The sequence below is a fragment of the Schistocerca gregaria genome, chromosome X, assembly GCF_023897955.1.
Source record: "Schistocerca gregaria isolate iqSchGreg1 chromosome X, iqSchGreg1.2, whole genome shotgun sequence".
NCBI classification, from domain to species: domain Eukaryota; kingdom Metazoa; phylum Arthropoda; class Insecta; order Orthoptera; family Acrididae; genus Schistocerca; species Schistocerca gregaria.
The window spans coordinates 714,702,870-714,727,621 of NC_064931.1; positions in this window are offsets into that span (position 1 = coordinate 714,702,870).

A 24,752-nucleotide genomic window follows, 5' to 3' on the forward strand; every position below is an offset into this window, starting at 1 on the left:
TTTACTAGTTTAATAATCAAGTTGGAGTTAAATAGTGGCCAAATAATCTCACAGAAATCCTTAAATATACTAAACTGAGAATTTCTCTGAAGAACTGAAAGAAAATATAATATTGGTGATTATTCAAGAGGAACCTATAAACACAAAATAACATGATTTACTTTTTTAAAAGAATTTGGCAGTGTATGAGAGTGATGGTTTTTATATGAACTAAACTTGGAAATATGAAAGTTCTTATGCTTCTTTCTAAACACTGTTCTGAATTAGTTGAAGATAAATAAATTTGAAATTATGGTCATGTTACAAAACTTATGTGCATTTCGGAAAAGAAATTTGGATTCCTACAGAAGGGCAAGTGAGACTGAAAACATTTTACTGTTCATTGAGATTATAGTCAGTTAATATTAACAACACCAATACATCTAGTATCTTAGTAGATAAAAAATGTTTAAGGGAAGTGAAAATGTAAGATTTTTGCAAAAAAATGAGCTGTGAGAGAAAGCCACAATGGAGACTAGTGTTTTTCAGAGCTATTTAAATCAAAAGTTATAGTAAGCTATGTGAAAGATCAGTCATGATGTAAAATATTTTTCTTGGTTCAAAATTCATGGTAAACTGTTATGGATAAAGTATACGAACTAAATTTAGAGCAGCTTTTCTATCTGAGGTATATTCATGGCCATATGTAAAGTATATGGAAATTATATGAGGTTTATACTGAGATGAAGTTTTGCACAATATTCTGAGGTTTATGATATTATTAAGAGGTGTATTAAGTATTCTGCAATATTATGATGATGATGATGCTGATGTAGAGATGTATTGTACATTCATGATGTATTGTACATTTGCTTATGACGGTATGCTGTATAACATTCTGAGGAATGGCCATGGGAACTTTACATACTGTGATGATGTTCAATATGGGCCTGTGGTTATACTATTGAAGTTTACCAAATTTATGTGTGGGGTAAATAATGCAGTTAAGGTAATGTACATCACTAATATCACATGTTTCAATGGAAATACATTTATTAAACACTGAACAACTAGACACAATACAGCAGAAACATGTGTGTTAGAGCACATGATAAAGCTGGCATCGGACTTGCCAAAGAAAGTTGTTCACACATAGAACACACTTTTCACCTATCGATAATCACCACACAGCCCCCTTCCCCCTCCCCTGTCCCTCATCCAAGAAGTGTGGAGCATGGTGAAGAGGTCTGTCCTATGGCAGGCTGCAGTGAGATGTAGTAGTCTTCATGCCACAGATATAGTTGAATACAGCACCTCGTCCTGGAGACGGGAGGTGTATTAGCTTACATTGGTTCAGCAGAAGCTTTGTCATCATGTTCATGCACTGAGGGGAGGCCTGAGGGAGTGTCGTCTTGGGGTGGTGAGTGAGCCGGTGCCCTGGTAGAGTCTTCCAATGTTCAAGTGGGTTTTACGCGGTGCACCGATTCTGTTTGAGGTTTGCCATTGAGCCTGATGTGCATAGTACTGGTGCCACATGCCCCCAAATAGAAGCGTTGAAGAGCCACACATATGGCATTGTCCCATAACATGACAAAGTGTCATGTTTCCAAATTCTCACACTTGACCAGGGCAGGTAGTGATTATTGTAAGGGAGGCAGGATGTCATCCATGAACTCAGTAGGCAGGCTTTGTGGCTAGGTGTACAGGATTTCTGTGTGTGATGCATCCAGGTCCTCCTTGTGTGCTGCACATATGCCTAGAAGTATCCAACAAAGTACCTCAGACAAGAGCCCAGCATGGCTCATGAGAGCAGCCTTCAGTTTTGTGTGTCAGTGTTTGACCAGGCCATTGCTCTGTGGGTGGTAGGGCATAGTGTGGAACTTCGACACACCACACAGAGCACACAGCTAGTCGAACAGGTTAGACTCAAACTGGTGACCCTAGTCTGTCATCAGGGATGAAGAGTAGCCTAACTGGGAGATCCACATGTTGATGCAGCAATGGTGTCATATTGCAGACAATATGTATTTGAAACCCTCAGACAGAGGGACAAGACCAGTGTGAATGTGTCTCAGCCTGCCAAGGGGGTGGCAAAGGTACCGAGTGGGGTTGAGGCATGCCTGCCAACCTTTCTATGTTGGTAGGGGGTACATGCCATCGCCCAGGTGTGGAAGTTGTGTTTGACTCCTGGCCAGATGTAACATTTCGTTATCAGTGTGATGGCTGCTCTTACACCCAGGTGGGCCAAGCTGTGTAAGGAGTCAAAGATATCACATCACAGTTCAATCAGGATGACTGGTTGGACCCTGCCTGTTGATGTGTCACAGAGCACCAGTATCATCGTTCTAGGAAGATGGCACATTTCAAGTACAAGTGAGCTCAGTCAGTGCATAGCTTTAGGACTGATGTATTGGCAACTTGCTGGAATTCCAGGTCTTTCTGGTAAATAGGGGCACCAATGATATTGACCTGTGAGAGGTAGTCCATCACTATGTTCTCTGCCCCATGGATGTATTATGTGTCTGTGGAATACTGGAAGATGAGGTTGAGGTGGTGAAATCTGCAGGAGGGAGATCCTAAGAAGGGATGAAAATGGCATCGGGAAGAGGTTTATGATACATGTATATAGTGAAGGGACACCCTCCAATATCATTACAGAAGTATTTGATCACCTCATAAACTGCTAAAAGTTCTTGATTAAAATCCAACAACATCCACTAAAACATTGTCAGTTTTATCAAGAAGAAGTGAAATGTTTCCATAGTGTCATCCATGTGCTGTTGTAGCATGGCACTGATGGCCATGTTTCTGGTATCTTCTGTAAGGGGAACATGTGCTTCCAGGATGGGGTGGGCAAGGATAGCAGCCGTGGAACACATGGTTTTCAGATTCTTGCATACATCAATAATGTCTTTATCTAAGAGAGACATTGTTTGCCTGACATGTTCTTCCTAGTCAGTGAATCAACCACAGGCATCTGCTCGGAATCTGTGTGGGGCAGGTGTTGGTGATAAAAATTGACCATGCCTAGAAAGTCTCTTAGTTCAGAATAATCTTCTGGGAGAGGCAGGCTGAGAATGAGGTCTACACGGTCCACAGTGGGCTGCCTGCCATCAGATGGAATTGTATGACTAGAGTTATCGCTTCAAAGTCAAATTAATTCATGTCTGTCATACAGAGTTAAGGAAATTAAAACTTTTGGAAGTAAGTTTAAAAGTTTGTTTACATTAGTGCTTATTTACAGATTAGTATGCTACAGGTTACGAAACTACTGTGGTCTTGTGTCAACTTATTCTCTGCTTTTGTGTTAAGTTTGTCTATCAAACCATCTGTGACAAATGTGCTGGTTGGTGTAGAAATTTGAAAGAGAGAGTGTTCTGTGTAGACTGTAAGTTATGGTTTCATTTGGGCGAATGTAGTGGTGAGGACACGAGGGTAGAAAATAAGGCTCTTCCATGGCAGTGCAGGTTATGTAGAAAGGACAGAAAAATCTCTGAACAGGAGGTAAAATTTTGTGCCCTAAAGGCCTAATTAGAAAACGCGAACTTGGAATTATGTAGGTTAAGGGAGGAGAAAAAGACTGGGAACTGGGAAAAGGTAGCAAGCAAAGGGCAAAAAAGGGAAACACTTGAAAAAACTCCAGAAATTCAGTTAGTAAATCAGTTTGGCTTGCTATCTGAAGTGGAAGAAGGGCCTCATCCATAGATAGTTGAAAGTAGGTTGAAGCAGAATATTAGATAAAAGAAAAAAGACAGGTTGGAATCAAACCAGAATAGCAAAAGAAGAATTCTGCTTATAGGCAGCAGTCATGGGAGGGGTGTGGGCCTGCAGCATCAGGAGAAATTAGGTGCAGGGTAACAGGTCACAAGTTTTGTGAAACCAAGTGCTAGCCTCAGCCAGGTGACAGAAAACTTAGGTCAGCTATGCAGGGACTTTGAGAAGGAAGATCAGGTAATAATAGTTGGGGAAGCAAGAAACAATCTGGCTTTGAATCCAAGATAGAGTATTAGGAGTGACCTGGATAAAATAGGAGCTGAAACTGAGCACACAAATGTGGGGTTTGTGGAGGTCTTTCAGTGCCATGATCAGCCCTGGGTAAAGCCTGCTGTAAGGCATGTTAACACTGAGCTGAACAGGATGCTCCAGACACTGGCAAAATCTCACATGAGTGTTGTTCCAGTAAATGCTATTGGTAGGTGAGGATGCACTACACATGGCCTACACCTGAATAGGATGGGGAAAAATAAGTTAGCTTCTCTATTAGCAGAAACTGTAAAGGCATCCACAGTCACACAAGAGGTGATCCCTGTGGTTAATGGGTCCAGGCAGGCAGGTTTTTTTAGGTTAAAACCAAAGTCCAGATAGATGACAATCAAGATAAATAGAATAAAAGAAACTTCAAGTACACTAAAAGGGGGTAAAGCTAAGAACAATTCAACTTACTTCATCAAAATATCAGGGGAATAAAAAATAAAGTAGATGAGCTATTAGTGTGTTTAGATGATCTCAAAAATAAGAATGAGACTGATATACTCCGTCTGTCTAAACACAATGTAACTGTGGGCATGGATAGTGTCAGTATAAGTGGGTATAATTTAGCAACTTACACTTGTAGATCTATGATGGATAAAGGAGGAGTTGCCATTTTCATAAAACAAGGGTATAAATGCAAAACTGTAGAAGTAAGCAAATTTTGTGTTGATCACCACTTTGAGGATTATGCATGTGCACTTCAGCTAGATAATGTAGCATTGATATTAGTAACAGTGTACAGGTTGCCATTAGGAGACTAGGAGCTGTTCATAAAACAGTTTGACTCTGTATTATGCTGTCTGTCAGACAAAAAGAAGAAGTTATTAATCTGTGGTAATTTCATTGTAAATTTTCTAAGTAATTCTGATAGAAAAAGTGAACTAGAATCAGTGATCAATTTCCCTACACGTATAACTCAAGACAGTAGCACGCTGATAGACAATGTATTTGTGTAGAAAGAGGATGTAAAACAAACACATGCTCTCCCTTTGGTTGTAGATTGTAGATTGTATTTTATTGGCCCTGTTGTCTACATAGCAGCTTATGCATAAGACATTGGACAAGTCAAGTTATAAATATACAGGCTGAAAGTAACTTCAAGGCATACATATGTAAGCTTACAATAATACACTTTACACATAAGTAAGTATTTATATAACACATTTCATAAATTTAAATATTCTTCAATGGAGTAAAAGCAGTGATGCTGTAAATATGACTTTAGAGATTTTCCAAATGTATTGACCTCAGTGATAGCTTTTATGTTTTCAGGAAGTTTGTTATAAAGCTTAACTCCCATGTGAAAAGTACCTTTTTGGCACAGTGCTGTGCTGATTTGAGTCATATGTAAGTTTCTGTTTTGTCTGGTAAAGTGCTCATGTATATCACAGTTTTTTTGTAGTCTCCGGTCCTTGCCTATTACATTTAATTTAAAGAACAAAAGGGTTTCCATAATGTATACACATGGTAATGGGGGAATACCAGATTTCTTAAACAGGGGTTTACAAGAGTCTCTAGGCTAGCACCCAAACAAGATTCTAATGGCCCTTTTTTGTAGTTTAAAAGTGCTATTAGCTGTTTTAGAGTTTCCCCAGAAGATGACCCCATATCTAAGACGAGAATGAAAGTACACATGATATGCATTCAATACTGTTTTCTCACTACAGCATGATTTTAATGAACAAAGAAGATAACATGTTTTGCTCAGTTCAGCATTGAGATATTCAATATGCTTATTCCATCTGATGTTACTCTGCAGCCAAAGTCCTAAGAATTTGGTTTCAGTACTGTTACCAACTGGCTCGTCATTGATAGAGACTGATGGGATAAACATGTCCTTGTTAGGAACATTGTGGAATTTTAGAGCAACGGTTTTCTTACTGTTTATTACAAGCTGATCACTCTGTGCCCAGTTACTAAGTTGTTTCGTGACCGTGTTTACTGTCTGCTGTAACTGTTCATCGTCGCCTCCTTTTAATAGAATCATGGTGTTATCTGCAAATATGATTGTTTTGTGTGCATCAATATTTAAGCTTAGATCATTTATGTACAGAAGAAACAGAAGGGGTCCCAATACGGATCCTTGGGGTACACCACATTTTATTTGTTTATAGTCAGATAAGTGATTAGATACAGTTTTTAGTTCAATATTTGTGTGCTTGACGCACACTGCCTGCATACGATTTGTCAGGAAGGAACTGATCCACTTGTTGGACAGACCTTGAATACCATATCTTTCTAGCTTTGATAGCAGAATTTTATGGTCCACCATGTCAAAAGCTTTTTACAAGTCAATAAAGACTCCAATTGTTTCCTGTTTTTCTCCATCAGGTTTAGGATGGAACTGATGCACTCATAGATAGCAGTTGTTGTTGACCTCTTATTTCTGAATCCATGTTGTTCATTACATAGGATGCTGTTTTTATTAATAAATTTCATGTTTCTCATACATCACTTTTTCCAGTACTTTAGAGATGCAGGAGGAAATTGTGATGGGTCTGTAGCCATTTACATCGTCTTTATCCCCTTTTTTATATACAGGAATAACTTTTGATGTTTTCAACACATCAGGGAAAGTGCCTGCCTGAAGTGAGCAGTTGCATAAATGTGTGAGTACTTCAATCAGGTTTGATGTGCTCTTCTTTAACATTGTTGCAGGTATACCATCAATACCTGCCGATTTGGAATTTTTTAGTCCTTTTATTGCTTTAGCTACTTCATCTTGTGAAACAGAACTGATGTACATGCATTTATTTTATATTCATTTGCCTGGGTGCTCTTAAAGTTTGATTGTAACATATTTTCAGCAACACCTGTGAAAAAGTTGTTAAATGTGTTGGCTACTTCTAAGGGGTTTGTAACTTTTTTATTTTTATGTGATAGTCTTATATTTTTCCAAGGTTGTCTCCGCATTCTTTTTTTATAACACTCCACATAGCCTTTGATTTATTGGCTAAATTATAAATGATTTCATCATTATGCATTATTTTTGCTGCTTTTATTACATTTCTTAATATTTTGGAGTATTTTTTATAGTATGCGTGTACTACAGGTGAGGAATTTTTTGAGTTACATATTTCATGAAGTAGTCTTTTCTTCTGGCATGAAACTCTTATTCCCTTTATGATCCAGCTGTTTGTTCTAGAGTTTCCCCGTATGGTTGATGTTTTCAGTGGGAATGCAAGTTCAAAGAAATGGGTTAATACATCAATGAAAGTGTTGAATTTTTCATTTATATCGTTCATTTTGTACACTCCTAGCCATTTTTCTTTCTGTAATAAGTTGTTGAAGTAGTTCACATTATGCTGATTATAACTTTGATATGCTGTTCTGAAAGACATGTTGTTAATAATACTGCCTTGTGCTTTTATGCTTAATATCACTAAAACCTGCATTGAAATTCTTAGTGAGGTGTTGTGTAAACTCTTCTTGAGTAGAAACTGATCAAGAGCTGTTTGGCAAGTTTCTGATACTCGGGTAGCTGCTTTTACTTCAGCCTTTAAATTGTAGGACGTTGCAAAGTTGAAAATGGTCTCTCTATTTCCACTATTTGTGAGGAAGTCAATATTGAAGTCACCACAGATTATCAATTCACAATCCATTTTATTTACTTTATTTAGCAGTGACTCCATTTTGTTTAAGAAAAGTTCAAAATTGCCAGACAGTGATTGGTAAACTAGCAATAACCAGGTTGAACTGAGTAATTTTTATAGCTGCACTTTCATAATCCTTATCGACATTTGCCCTAGTTAAGTCAGGTAGTGTAATAAAATCTACATTATCCTTTGTGTAAATTGCTACCCCACCCTGCTTGCTGTTATTCCTGCAGTAGTAAGTAGCCAAGACAAATTTGTTTATTTTCGTATTTTGGATTAATTCTGGGTTGAGCCAGTGCTCAGAAATGCATAACACTGAGATTAAGTTCGTGTGTTAATAGAATGTTAATTTCATTGATCTTACTATGCAGGGATTGCACATTATGGTGATAAATTTTTAGTTCGGGCGTATTCACGATTGGGAATCATATTTACAGCATCACATACCTCTAGTTTAAATTAGGAATGTCAGCAGTGTTGTATTTTCGTTCTTCTTTCTTGTTTATTTTGTTTTCCTCACTTTTGGAAGGATGTTCAGGAAGCTGATAAATTGTTCTATCCCTTACAAGTCTTTCTTTAATTATTTCACTAACACGATCACAAACAAATGGATTGTCAGACCATGATGCACAACTGATTAACTTACAAAACCTAACAGGTTGTACAGTTCAGAAACCATTAAGTAAAAGTGTCAGGCCTCTCAACCCCGTATCTATAGAGCACTTAAGAGAAAGCTTAAGAAATGTTAATTGGGGAGATGTCTATAATGAGCCAAATTCTGATTATGAATGCCACATATTTATTGATAAATTTATATCCCTTTTTTAACATTGTTTCCCAAAGAAAATTACTAAATGTAACACCACACACTTTTCAAAGAAACCTCGGATTACTTAAGGCATTAAAGAGTCTTCAGAAAGAAAAATAATACTGTATGAGACAGCAAGAACTGGTAAAGATACATAAGTAGTTTTACACTATAAAAATTATTGTAAAATACTCAGAAAAGTTGTAAGGAAATCAAGAAATATGTATGTTAGAGAAGAAATTAACAGCTCTGGCAATAAAATAACATCAATATGGAATGTTGTTAGAAGGGAGACAGGAAGAGTAACCACTTGGGTAGGTAGTATTACTATTAAAGAGAATTAGACCATCCTAACCACCAGTACACAATTAGCTAATGTATTTGACAACCATTTCTTAGGTGTAGGAGAAAAAACTGGCGAGAACAGTTCAAAAGAAAGAGCCAGACAGTACATGGAAGTGTCTGATTTGAAAAAAAAAAAAAAAAAAAAAAAAAAAAAAAAAAAAAAAAAAAAAAAAATAGTCAGATTAAGTTTCACCTAACAACCTCTTGTGAAGTAAGTAAAATTATTAAATCTTTGAATGATAAATGCTCTGTTGGAGTAGATGACATCTCTAATAAGATATTAAAACAATGTGGAGCAATTACAGCTGATGTTCTGAGTCACATATGTAATGCATCACTAACTCAAGGTATTTTCCCACACAGGTTAAAATATGCCATTGTCAGGCCTCTCTACAAAAAGGGGGATACCACAGATGTAAGTAATTATCAGCCAGTATCCTTGCTTACAGCATTTTCAAAAATCTTTGACAAAGTAATGTACTCAAGTGTGGTTAGCCATCTCACCAGTAATGCGATACTTAGTAAATCACAGTTCAGATTTCAAAAATGCTGTTCCACTGAGATAGCAATGTAAAATTTCACTGTCCACATAATAGAGGCTCTAAATAGTAAAATGTCACCAATAGAAATTTTCTGTGACTTGTCCAGAGCTTTTGATTGTATGAACTATGACATTATGTTACAGAAATTACAATTCTGTGGTATAAATGGAATAGCATATGAGTGATTTAAGTCATACCTACAGAACAGGAAGCAAAAAGTTTCCTTATATGGGTGAAGTGATTTAAATAAGTTTGCCACTTCATCTAACTGAGGTGAAATTACATTAGGTCTTCCACAGGGTTCAATCATGGGTCCCCTTCTGTTTTTGATACGTAAACGACCTCCCTTCCTATCTGAAACAGGAAGCTGAACTGACACTGTTTGCTGATGATACAAGCATCATTATTAATCCAGTAAAAGAAACTCCAATTGAAAATGATACAAATAAGGTCTTTGGAAAACTCATTAACCGGTGCTCTGGAAATGGGCTTGCTCTAAACTTTGAAAAAACACAGTACATCCAATTTTCTGTTGCAAAATTACAGTTCCTTCAATAAATATAACACATGAACAGAAGTGAGTAGACAGGGTAGAGCATACTAAGTTTTTGGGTGTTCATATAGATGAGAATCTTAATTGGAACATTCATATGTTGGATCTTCTAAAGTGACTAGGTTCAGCAACTTTTGCAATCAGAATAATTGCCTATTTTGAGGATACAGAAATTAGTAAGCTAACATACTTTGCATACTTTCACTCTCTGATGTCATACGGAATAATATTTTGGGGTAACTCAACATTTAGACAAAAAGTATTCACTTCCCAAAAGACAGTGGTTAGAGTAATGTGTGGGGTTCATAGTCGCACATGTTGTAGGCGTCTTTTTAAAAGATTGGGAATTCTTACAACAGCCTCACTAATGAAATTTGTTCTCAACAACATGGAACAGTTTAAAAACAACAGTGACATTCATGATTATAATACCAGAAAAAAGAAAAACTTACACTACCCTTTACTCAATCTGTTTCTGGCACAAAAAGGGGTAAAATATACTGCTATAAAAATTTTCGACCAATTACCAGTTGAAATAAAATGTCTGACAGACAGCAGTAAAAGCTTCAAAAACAAATTGAAATAATATCTCCTTGACAATTCCTTATATACCATAGATGAATTCTAGGATGGGAATAAACCAATCTATAAATATAGTATATGCATGTGTGCCATTTAAATAACAAAGATTCCAAGACTTACCAAGTGGGAAAGCACTGGCAGACAGGCACAATGAACGAAACACACAAACACACACACAGAATTACTAGCTTTCGCAACCGATGGTTGCTTCTTCAGGAAAGAGGGAAGGAGAGGAAAAGACGAAAGGATGTGGGTTTTAAGGGAGAGGGTAAGGAGTCATTCCAATCCCGGGAGCGGAAAGACTTCCCTTAGGGGAAAAAAGGGACAGGTGTAAGGTGTAATATATAAATCTTGTTTCGCATTTACATTTCTTGTGCACTTGACACATTCCACATCATAACAGTTAACGTACCATGCGATTGACCAATGGAATACGCAACCAACTAACTAACTAACTATGACCCAGAAAAGTGATAGTGGTGCTATTAAGCTGGGAATTTTCATGATTCATCTCAAAGCTGTTCAGTTCCAAGGGCACATGACCTTATTCAATGTGCTGCTGATGCTCACTGACAGGTGATGAGAACACGAGAATATCGTTGACGTATGCACAGGCAAAGGGAAAGTTAAACAACACTGAGTCAATAAAACATTGCATTTTTGGGCGGTGTTTTTAAGGTGGTAAGGCATGAACTGTTACTCGTAGAGCCCAAATAGTATAATGATAACATTCTTAGATATGTCGGGTGGGTGCATGGGAATTTGTTGGTATGCCTTATGGCATTAGAGCATTGTAAACACTTAGGCACCATGCAGCAGCTGTGTGAAGTCCTAGATGTGGGGAGTAGGATAGTTATTGATGATCGTGCAAGAATTTAAGATTCTGTAAACACCACACATATGGAACGTAGCATCTTTTTTTAACACAAGGTGTATTGGTGAGGACCAGTTGCAGTCTGAGAGCTATTGGATACCCACATTGAGTGAGTCTTTGACAATGTCATTAGCACAGTGTAGCTTGAATGCATTATGGTGCTGAGCCTTGTGTCAAACTGGAGCTCCCTGTGTGGTATTTATTTTATGACAGGTTTTACCGGTGATGGCATAGAAGCAGCAGGTGAGGCAGGAAGGGGGTCAGCTAGCATGAACTGTGGGTTGCTGGTAGGTGAGTACTGATGGGAGGTGGATTGTTGGTGCTCAGAAGACAGGTCGGATCTGTCCGGTGGCGCAAGTCAAGTTTCAGCTGATATCAGGAAATCCCAGGAGAGGTGCACTCCAATGGCAGCAGTGAGTGTGGTGGCGCACTAGCAGCAAGCATGGTGTTGCAATCACTATGCACATTACATGAAAATGGGTGCAGTTCATGGGCCTCATATAGGGGCTTCCATGTAGTTGCTGTGGATGGAGGCAGCAACATGTTAGCCCGGGTCATAATCGTTGGGTTAAAATATCGCTCAGAAATCTGGGTGTCAGAAGAGAGATGATGGAAGTTTGCCAGTACACGTGACAATTCGTGGGACGACGCCATGATGTAAGAGAGCAGCTCCAAAATTTGTGCTAGGGGGGCTGCTGTCTCAAATTGCTCATGCAAGAGCTTTAAGTTTGTGGTCATGATATGAGAGACAAGTGACATGCATTCTGTGTAGATTCACAGTTGCAGAGCCAAAGGAACAGGAATCAGGTGTGGCGTGCGGCTGTCGTCACAGGAGGTCAAAGCACCTGAAGCATGGCAGAGTGCAGTGGCTTGAAGGTCAGAAGAGCAGCCGTAGTGGCAGGGAAAGTCCAACTCTATGATGTGTTCATCGATTTCTGCCACTTAAAAAGACCATGCAAAGTTTATTATTATAAGAAAAAGAGAGTGATAACCTGATGGAGCCATGAATGGTGATACATGACCTGTTTTCAGTGGCGAGGGGTAACGAAACTAGAGAGGGATCAATAGGCGTCACAGTGGCAGAGATGACACTGAGATCCACTCCTGTGTCCACAAAGAAGCAGTTTCCAGACATGATGTTATGCATGTAGTGTGTGTCTTAGGCGGATGCTGTGTCACCTGAGCTAGCAGGTGCAGTGTCACATCAAGGTGGGGTGAGGCGCCTAAATGTGCCCACCAATGGCATTCGGGTGACTGCATGGAAGCCTGCAGTTGCAAGCAGTGGCGCCAGTGCAGATAGGTAGGGTGAGGAGGCGACGTCGATGAATGAGCCAGATCGTTGCTGAGTGCTTGAGGACTGATAACGCCCTGCTTTGGCTGAAGTCATTGCATGTCAAGTTGTTGACACTGGCACTGATGGCTGGAGGCCACCAGGTGGCAGCGGCATAGCAATGGTGGACTGGCCCGGTCAGGCATGGCAGGTGCTGCTTGACGGAAGGGGTAGCATAGAGGGCACCTCCCCCACCACTGGGGTTGGCGATGATGCTGGAGACATGCACTGCTAATGTCCGAAATGGGTACTGTCAAAACAGGTGCACTGGCAACGAGGTATTAGAGGGTGGCACAGCAGGAGCAGACATGGGCAGAGCAATGCTGGTCACTTATGCCACACCAGATGCCTTCACTCTTGTGTCTTCTCCACCAGATCCTGTCACACCAACTCTACAGCGCCCATATTCTGCTCGCACTCACTTTAACAGCTTGGCCTACAGTGCCACAGCATCCTTCACACCCACTCCACTAGTGCCCTCTCCTGCTGCTATGGACCAAGGCATCCCTTCCTTGTTCACCCCTGCATCATTTGTGTCTGCTGGCTCTGGTTACCACACCACTGCCTTGTCCGCACGTACTCAGCTCACTGCTGCTGCCCATATGCTTGGCCTTGCTGTTATGGACTATGCCACCCTTGCTCTGCCCATGCAGTGGGGAGCAAGATGCATAGAGGGGCAAGCATCTGATGCAGTAGACGTGCAGCAATTGCCACTAAAGTGGGTAGTAGAGCCAACGTGAAAGAGGTGAAATGCAATGCCTGGTGAGCATGCTGGCAGAGGTGACCGGCATTGCTGAGTGAGCATGCGAAAATGAAAGCATGTGATCAGAGCACATCATGGCAGGGGGTGGGTGCCATAGATCTGAATCGTGAGAACACTGCAAATGAGAAACCAACTGGAATGAGGCAGCATGCGGCAGACTCATCGAATGGGCCGTGTAGCTCCAACTTTGTCTGTGTGCCAGCGATGGGGTGGTGAATAGCATTACAGCATTCTCTACAGGAATAAAGTCACTGAGCAGGCTGCTTGGGACAATGTGGTTGGCATGTAGAGTAGCAGATGAGGTCAGCCATAAAGTTCCTGGTGAGACTGGCTCAGTGACATTGGAAGCCCATGAAACAAAGTCACTCAGTTCTGCCTTAGCTGTGAGGGACAAGGTAGGTATGATAGCAGATCCACAGTATGGCGAAGTCTGAATGCAAAGGAATAATATGGTCCATGTTGATGGTGAACAATGGGAATGGAAGCATATGAAACAAAGGCAATAAACACTCAGAGACTTTTAACATTACCAAAGGTGGTCCGGGCCACCACCATTGTTATTAATGCAGTTAAGGTAATGTACGTCACTAATAACACATGTTTTGATGGAAATACATTTATTAAACACTGAATAACTAGAAACAATACAGTGGAAAACATGAGTGTTACAGCGCGTGAGGAAGCTGGCATCGGGCTCCCCAAAGTCATCCACAGATTAAAGATGCTTTCCACTTATCGGTAGTTGCCACAATAAGATGGATCGAACATTTTGGTGGTATCTCAGTTTCAGTTAACAACTTTGTGGTTTTTATAGACCTGACATAGGAAAAGTTACCAAAATAATTCTTGTTAAGTACGGTACCAAATGTCATGTGTCAGATGATGATAAAATGTTAATGCCTCATGAAAATCTTCAAAACTCTCTGACTTTTTAAGTACATAGCTGTACATAGTTAACAAAGTGGGACATTATGTAGTGTTAAACAAAATAGGAATCATTGATGAGAAAAGTAGGAATAATTTTGAATTTTTTGAAAAGTATTACTTTATGTACAGTATTTGTATCTTGTGAATACAGGGGGGTCAAACAAAACCTCATGATTATTCAAGTATTTTTGCAACAAACTGATAATATTCTTTTTTTTTTGATGATTCACTGGGGCCATAACTTAATCAAAAGGTGTAAATTTCACTATGTATCGACAGCTTTTGTTACATTATCATTAGAAAAAGACCCATCATACTCTAAGATTTCCCATACACTTAACTTGCATGAAATTATTTTAGTCAACTAATTTACAGTCTTGTACAAATGCTGTGTCCAATGTTGTGTGAGGGGAATATTATAATAAATCTAGTCCTACTGGAACTTTTGATTAATTAATAACCTATATGAAACCACTTACATTCTCGTAAGATGTGAATTAGTTCTCATATGTAAATTACCTATTTTATATCTGTGGATGTTCACAGAATTTTCTAATTCTTTAATGCAATTTTTCCACAATATGATTTTTCATTTATATATTGATATATTCTCAAACTTCAATCTTACAGTATGAAAATTAATTGGCAAATAATTCGCGAGAAATCATCTAAAAACAAATCTACATAAATTTTACTATTTTTTCCATTAAATTTTGAATACAGATGAATCCTATGTTTTTACTTATATTTTTATTTATTTCACTGTCAATAATAATCAATATTGAAATGTAACAGGAAGTTTTCAACATACATATCTTTACACAAATACATATCTTCAGGTATTATAATGTAATACAGAAGCAACAGCACAGCCAAAATGAACGAAAGTTTATTCTTCTTCCAAATACAAGTGAAAAACAGTTGAAGACATTGACACAAACATAGAAAAAATTCAGGTACTGATATAAGCAGTTGCTTACAATAAGTAAGAAAACAAATATCAGAGTGAATACCTGCTGTGCAGTGCTTATAAAGAAGAGAACTCCAGTAGATTGCACAGCAGATGCCATGCTGTGTGCACAATTTCATGTGGCCAGCCACAGGTGGCATCAGCTGGTTGGTCCATGCAGATACCATTGGTGGAATATTTGAAATACAATGCACATGTGATCTGGTGCTGTGCTGCATATCAAGTATTACATATGTAGTTATAGCACCCCTCCCCATTTAGGGTAAGGGAACTTTGCTGATGAAGGCATTGAGGTGACTGTTAATACATCCATAGCCTCTGTGGCAGCCACTGCAGGTAATGATAGTGGTAGTGGATGGAGATACTGGACAGGAACTGGTGAGTAGTGGCTGAATTGGTGTGACCCTGGACACGTGTAAGAGCCACTCCCCACAGAGTACCATAAGAGAGGACAAATGACAAGGACGCTGGTTACATCTCGATGTCTGATTCCTTGATGTGGTGTAACTCTACTGACAGAGAAGGTGCTGGCTGTTCAGTTGGGAGTGCCAGGGATGCCAGTATGGATCGACCCTAAGTAGCTGGCCCAGCCACTGGGAGAATTATTTTTCCTATTCCTAGTTAGTATCTTTCATTATAGGGAGAAATCAGTGGTTGTTTAGTAACTTAAATTCTATTGTTGACATGTAAACAAATACAAATTCCTGTAATAATTGTAAACATTTGGAAGAAGGAAATGTTAGTAATCTTAAAGTACTTATTTGGCTTTATTTGAAAACATGTTAGGAAAATAATTTCTGAATTAATTCCAAAGTAATTAACAGTTTTGTCAAAAGTATTGTTTGCATAATGATATTTGCAATCTCATGATTTAAACAAATAATTTGGCCTAACTCTTCCAGTAGAAAAACTGTTGAAAAGATGTATTTTTTTTATGTATTCAGTTAATTTAATGAGTTTAGTTTTAATTGTGATTTCTGTAAATTTAACTTCAAACAATGTCTAGTTTAAGCAACTATTATTGTGATGATATATAAGGGAGCAGTTTTTGGTCACAAGGCAGTCACTCCACAGCTGAGTTTCAGACGAGGAACCTGTGTTGGTTAGAACAACAACAATGCTTCCACTTAATTGTGGAATAAGTGTTAAACAATTAGGCCATGTGTAAAGCAATGGCAGTGTCTGTTCCATACATACCTGATCATTCCGAAAGAACTGTGAATTATATGGTTATGTTTTTACTGCTTGTAGATGTTCAACAGTAAACTATCGTAGCAGTATGTGGCGGTTCACCTGCAAACTATTAATGAGGCCTACGGAAAGTTTAAACAATATAACTGTGTATTACTGGGGGTTGTGCGAAGTGAAAGTAAACTACGGTAAAACACAAATGTGTATATGTCAGGTAAATTATTTATAGTAGTCAGTGTCCAAATTACCAAACCCATTTTTCAGCCAGTGCAGCAATTCAGTACATCAACACCGAGGACAACAAATAAATAAACAAAGTAGGTGGAATCACTAAACTTGTGGTGCCCCAGGTGAGGAGTATTGTATGTAACCACAATAAACAAGGACTCGGAAATTTTGAGCAGTGAACTCGACAGCAATTCACAGTGCAGAGGTGCAAATTATGAATATGATGAGTAATATTAGCACAAAAGAAGACATTAGGAGGGTGGAAACTACCATAAAGAAAGTAGTACATAATACTAATGAGAAATTAACAGCGAGTAGTAAATGTGTAGAAGAGAGAGAGAGAGAGACTTCGTGATGGCAATAGTAGGAATGTGTAGGTTTTCAAGGAACAGTGTGCTGAAAAAAAGAGTTAAACTTGAGAAGCAAATCAATTACATTAGAAATGATTCAGAAACTGAGGTAGAAACCAAGTGAGTTGTAGTGGTAGAGGAAAAATGGGAAAAAGTAAATGAAATTGTATATTTACAATTGACTGAAATAGAGAAAAAAGTGGAAGAGGTACCAAATCAATAGCATAGCATAAGTGAAAGTGTGTCTAATTCTGACTGTAAGTGTAATGATGATAGCAATTATGAATCCAGGAGTGATGAGAATGGGGAATTTCAATTTATAACTACTTATGAGGGCAATGTGTTAAGGAAAGAAAGGATTAATGAGGATTTGTTGTATGAAGCAGACTGCACAGTAAATAAAAAGGAAGTGTGGCACCCTGGAACAACAGCAAGTATACAAGGTGTTTACTGGAAAGTCGTAGTGATCTGAATGGCATTTTACAGGCAGTTTCTGAATCTATTAAGAATAAAGAGGTTATATTGGTGATGCAGGTCTCAGGAATAAAAAAATTGTTTGTGATTTTGGTAAGCTATTGAAAAGTGCAAAACAATAGGTACTATCAACTGTGAAAGTGGCAAAACAGCTGTTGAAATACAGTTTCTGGGAAATTCAAAATCTCAGCATTGATGTAATGACTAATTTCTTGTGCAGTTAGCAAGTAGGGGGTTCAACATTCTGTGTTGGATTCATTATATGGAGATAATGCTTACCCCAGCTGTCTGTCTCTATTTTCATGTTTCCTGAGGTAGCCACACATTGCTCCTATCCTATATGTAGTTTATAAGTGAATCAGAAGCATCCTATCTTGTTGGCTGAAACCAGACATAAACAGTAATGAAATCCCAAACTCAGATTGGAATGTATACCGCAGAGATAGGCTGGACAGTGAAGGGGGAGGCTTGTTTATAGTGATCCGAATTGTGAAATGATTTGGGCGAAGGTCACGGTTAAAGCAGGCTCAGACATGGTAATTGGTTGTCTCTATAGGCCCCCTGGCTCAGCAGCTGTTGTGGCTGAGCACCTGAAGGATAATTTGGAAAATATTTTGAGTAGATTTCCCCACCATGTTATAGTTCTGGGTGGAGATTTTAATTTGCTGGATATAGACTGGGAGACTCAAACGTTCATAACGGGTGGCAGGGACAAAGAATCCAGTGACATTTTTTAAAGTGCTTTATCTGAAAAACTATCTTGAGCAGTTAAACAGAGAACCGACTCGTGGCGATAACATATTAGACTTTCTGGTGACAAACAGACCCAAACTATTTGAAACAATTAACGAAGAACAGGGAATCAGCGATCATAAAGTGGTTACTGCATCGATGATTTCAGCCATGAATGGAAATATTAAAAAAGGTTGGAAGATTTTTCTGTTTAGCAAAAGTGACAAAAAGCAGATTACAGAGTATGTGATGGCTCAAGTACAGATAGTGTTGAGGATCAGTGGACAAAGTTCAAAACCATCGCACAATATGCTTTAGATGAGTATGTGCGAAACAAGATCGTAAGAGATGGAAAAGAGCCACCGTGGTACAACAACCGAGTTAGAAAACTGTTTCGGAAGCAAAGGGAACTTCACAGCAAACATAAACATAGCCAAAGCCTTGCAGACAAACAAAAATTACGAGAAGCGAAATGTAGTGTGAGGAGGGCTATGCGAGAGGCGTTCAATGAATTCGAAAGTAAAGTTCTATGTGCTGACTTGGCAGAAAATCCTAAGAAATTTTGGTCTTATGTCAAAGCGGTAGGTGGATCAAAACAAAATGTCCAGACACTCTGTGACGAAAATGGTACTGAAACAGAGGATGACAGATTAAAGGCCAAAATACTAAATGTCTTCTCCCAAAGCTGTTTCACAGAGGAACACTGCACTGTAGCTCCTTCTCTAGATTGTCGCACAGACGACAAAATAGTAGATATCAAAATAGACAACAGAGGGATAGAGAAAGAATTAAAATCACTCAAAAGAGGAAAGGCCGCTGGACCTGATGGGATACCAGTTCGATTTTACACAGAGTACACAAAAGAACTTGCCCCCCTTCTTGCAGCGGTATACCGTAGGTCTCTGGAAGACAGTAGCATTCCAAAGGATTGGAAAAGGGCACAGTTCATCCCCATTTTCAAGAAGGGATGTCAAACAGATGTGCCGAACTATAGACCTATATCTCTAACATCGAGCACTTGTAGAATTTTGCAACACATATTATGTTCGAGTATAATGACTTTTCTGGAGACTAGAAATCTACTCTGTAGGAATAAGCATGGGTTTCAAAAAAGATGATCGTGTGAAACCCAGCTCACGCTATTCGTCCATGAGACTCAGAGGGCCATAGGCACGGGTTCACAGGTAGATGCTTGACTTCCGCAAGGCGTTCGATACAGTTCCCCACAGTCGTTTAATGAACAAAGTAAGAGCATATGGACTATTAGATCAATTGTGTGATTGGATTGAAGAGTTCCTAGATAACAGAACGTAGCATGTCATTCTCAATGGAGAGAAGTCTTCCGAAGTAAGAGTGATTTCAGGTGTGCCGCAGGGGAGTATTGTAGGACTGCTGCTATTCGCAATACACATAAATGACCTTGTGGATGACATCAGAAGTTCACTGAGGCTTTTTGTGGATGATGCTGTGGTATATCAAGAAGTTGTAACATTGGAAAATTGTACTGAATTGTAGGAGGATCTGCAGCGAATTAACGCATGGTGCAGGGAATGGCAATTTAATCTCAAAGTAAACAAGTGTAATGTGCTGTGAATACATAGAAAGATACATCCCTCATCATTTAGCTACAATATAGCAGGTCAGCAACTGGAAGCAGTTAATTACATAAATTATCTGGGAGTACGCATTAGGAGTGATTTAAAATGGAATGATCATATAAAGTTGATCGTTGGTAAAGCAGATGCCAGACTGAGATTAATTGGAAGAATCCTAAGGAAATGCAATCCAAAAACAAAGGAAGTAGGTTTCAGTACTCTTGTTTGCCCACTGCTTGAATACTGCTAAGCAGTGTGGGATTCGTACCAGATGGGGTTGATAGAAGAGAGAGAGAAGATCCAACGGAGAGCAGTGCACTTCATTACGGGATCATTTAGTAATCGTGAAAGTGTTACGGATATGATAGATAAACTCCAGTGGAAGAGTCTGCAGGAGAGATGGTCAGTAGCTCGTTACAGGCTTTTGTTGAAGTTTTGAGAACAAGCCGTATATTGGGCCCGCCAACATATGTCTCGCGAAGAGACCATGATGATAAAGTCAGAGAGATTAGAGCCCACACAGAAGCATACCAACAATCCTTCTTTCCACAAACAATACAAGACTGGAATAGAAGGGAGAACTGATAGAGGTACTCAAGGTACCCTCCGCCACACACTGCCAGGTGGCTTGCGAAGTGTGGATGTTGATGTAGATGTAGACTTTCATGTAATTCTGTGCAGTATGATACTTGAGTATAGAAATATTTTAGAAAAGTTTTATCCAGTGTTATCTATGTATATATTATGTTGTGTTAGTTATAAGTAAGATAATCATAAAAGGATGGAAGAGAATAAGTTGGTACCATGATCAAAGAATTTTCTGTCAAACAAGTAGGTAAGGTAAACAGAAAATGAAAGGATGTCAGCATATGAGGAGGATAATTAACATCTGAAATAATCAGCTTGTGTGTAGAATTTGATGCAGCGGCAGAGACAATATGCAGTAAAAACCGTCATAAATACTAGATTTTAATATTAATTGTGGTATAATAGAAGTCTTTGTGTTCATTGTAATCAGTGTACAGAGATAACTACCTATCTGTATCATGGTACAGCCTTTTCTAATGTTAAGGAATTCCAACTTTAAACATAGTTGCCTGGAATAATGTGTGTGGAAAGAATAAGCAAGATTTGTGTGTATATGACCCTTCCTTCAAATGTCAAGGAAATAATAAGTTTTGCTAAGTGATAATTTTGTCTGATCAGTACTGAGAGCTAAATTAGCCTTGGTATAAGGATCTGTTACTGTGGAGTGTTTTTCAGTAGAGTCAATTTCACTGTGGATAAGCAGAGCAGATCTTTATTTATTAGATAATGAAATAATAAAACAATGAATAATGTGTGGGTTCTAACAGTTAGGGAGCCTGTCTCTGCAGTAGGGATTTTTTTTAGAGAATTCACTCCACTGGCTAACAAGGTAAGAAACGTAAGTGAAATAATGGTGCTGACAAACATGATTTACGCAAAAGATAACTGTATATGAACAAATGTGGTGTAACTGTGATGATGATCTAATTGTGAACTAGGCAACATTTTGTACTGGCTATATTGTGCAATTCATGACACTGCAGCTGGGAATGAGAGTTTAACAGAAAGAGTAATATTTTAGTGAGGTACAAGTTACATAATGCTGCATCATTGGACCTATATGTTATGTTATCTGAAAACTTCTGTTTGTGTTCTGAGGCATTATGAGCCAAAAGTGGTAATACTGGGATGAAGAAAAGTAATTTTGCTTATTCACTGATAACTGTGGTGATAGACTGATGTGAATATTTCTGAAAGGTCAACTATTTGGTAGCATTTTGTGAGGATATAATTTGCTGGATGAATGAGAGTACCGGTAGTGCTCAGAGTTGAGTAGATAAATAGCGCTATGATTTGGTACAACTACCATACTCTTAATTTTGATTCTGATAGTAATTGAGTTATGTGACTCTAATCTTTTCTCATAACATAATGAGTAGTAAATCTATGCTCCTGCACATCTTGAGTTTCTGATATTTTGCAACTGCGAGAGAAACAAAAATCTTTCAAGTTTAACCAGTTTCAGACAGTTAAGACTTAGAGTAATGTATTGTAGTTAATTTATTTAATCGTATGGCTAGGGCCCCTCCCCCCCCCCTCCCCCATCCTCCCACCCTCCCTGTCATGCACACCATTCGCCAGGTGTCGGTCTATCAATTTGACGCCACTTCGGTGACCTGCAGTCAATGAGGAAGATAGGATGATGATAGGACAGCACAACACCCAGTCCCTGGGAGGAGAAAATTCCCCAACCCTACCAGGAATCGAACCCCAGCCCAGAAGATTGACAATCCGCCACGCTGACCATTCAGCTACTGGGAGTGGACATGGATTGCAGTGTAATGTGCACTTGATTTTAAAATTTTACGAGTCCACACCTTTCGTCCTATAGACAAATTTAGTGCTAAGTATTGTAATGTTATGAGAACTGCGTATTTATTTATGATGTAATGACTATCATTTGCTATTGGTGTTAAACATTTTGTTCTTAGACTTAAGTGTATAAGTGTACTAAAGTAGGGTATTTTCTCTCATTTTTTTTCATATACTGTGGTGGAGGTGAACCACCTCTAAGGGAACTGACAGCAGTGCATTTCCTTGCTAACTGCCACTTGGACCTGTTGAAATCATGGACAACTTGGTGACAAAATGTGTAAAATCTCATTAAAAGTGCGAAAGTGTTTGCAAAAAATACTAAACATTGAGCAAGTGGAAGTTTGTGCCTGACAGTGAACAGCAATGCACAGAGTAATTTAACTTCTTTGCTACCCATGATGATTGATTCTTTGTTAAGGAAGGCAGGACTTGTATGAAATGATACAGACCTTTAAATGTAATCTTCACTTACTCAAAAAGGATATCACTTATGATGAAGATGCCAATTTTTTAAAAGTATAACTTATGGATATTTTGTGCCAAAGCAAAATACTGTACGTAAATATTTTAGATGGGGATTTTCATAAGGCCAGTTAGTATACGTAGCAATTTGAAAAATATATGCACTGTAGTTTTTGATAGGATTTCTTATGTAACATTTTGTGTGTGTAGATTTTAAACCCAATTTCTGGTGTCACTTTCAGTCATTGAACTGCTCAGTTAGCTATTAGCAATATCTGTCTGGTCAATCCAATGTGGGGATGATGTGACAAAGCAAGCTGGAATAATTTTAATTCTCGTATTGTTTTGCCATCTGCCTCCTTATATTTGTTTTATTACTTCTAACTATTCACCATTAGCATATGTGAATATAATCTGCATTTTCATAAAAGAGAAAGGTTGGCCCTCAGTTTTAAAGAATATAACACCAGATCTAATTTTGAGCTTAGTTTTATTTATGTAATTGATTTTCTAATTTATTTTGGCTATTCCTAGTTGGTGTCTATCATTATAGGGAGAAAACAGTGATTGTTTTGTAACTTAAATTCTATTGTTGATATATAAACAAATATAAATTCCTGTAATAACTGTAAACATTTGTAAGATGAAATGCTAGTAATCTTAAAGTATTTATTTGGCTCTATTCGAAAACATGTTAGCAAAACCAGCCCTGAATTAATTCCAAATTAATTAACAGTTTTGTCAAAAGTATTGTTTGAGTAATGATATATTTTTTTTAATTTCATGATTTAAACAAATAATTTGGCCTAACTCTTGCTGTAGAAGAAACTGTTAAAAAGATGCAATTTTTCGATGTATTCACTTAATTTAATGAGTTAATTTTAATTGCAGTTTCTGTAAATTTCACTTCAAACAATGTGTAGTTTCAACACCTATTATTGTGATGATATGTAAGAGCCCAGTTTATGGTCACAAGACAGAGAGTCCATGACTGAGTTGCAAACGAGGAACCTGTGTTGGTTAGAATAACAACAATACTTCCACTTAACTGTGGAACAAGTGTTAAACAATTAGTCTTTGTGTAAACCAATGACAGTGTCTCTTCAATATGTGCCTGAATATCAAAAGAACTGTGAATTATGTGGTTATGTTTTTACTGCCCATGGATGTTCAACAGTAAACTTCTGTAGCAGTGGTTCGCATGCAAACTATTAATGATGCTTATGGTAAGTTTAAACAATAGTGCACTGGCTATATTTATATAACTGTGTTTTATTGGGGGGTTGTGCAAAGTGATAGTAAACTACAATGAAATGCAATTGTGTACCTGTCAGCTACATTATTTACAGCCGTCAGTGTCCAAATTACAAACCCCATTTTTCAGCCAGTGTAGGTGGAACCGCTACAGGTGTGTGACACTAGGCCACCACTGAAACTCACCATGCAGATATGGCAGCCTTGGCAGCTGTGGACCATGACTGGAATCGATTCTGGTCCATTGGTCCATGGCCAAACTCCTGAACCCAAACTTCAGAGCCAGGAGGGGCAGTTGAGTGGCATGAAGAAAGATAGGAGACTGTGTGGCTGGTGACCATGAAGTTTCCCAGCCAGTCTCTTACCCCCACTGGTGTAAACCTGTAGGAACTCAAGAAGTATGTCATTGTGCTGTCTGTGGAGGAGTCTGTGAAGTACTTCTTCAATTGAACCCTGAAAGTGTGGACGAGACTTTTCACCTCACCACTAGATTGGGGGTGAAAAGGAGGAGTAATCACTTGGTGGATGCCTTGATGGCACAGAAATAATGGAAGATATGAAACACAAACTGTGAACCATTCTTCATCACAAGTGTATAAGGCAATCCTTCAATAGAGAGAACATTGGACATGGTCTAAACTGTAGGCACAGCTGACTTCAGAGGACAGCAGATAACGTATGAAAATTTAAAGACAGCATTGACAACTTACAACCAGTGAGAATGTGGGTAGGGTCCTGCGAAATGAACACTGGCACATTTGC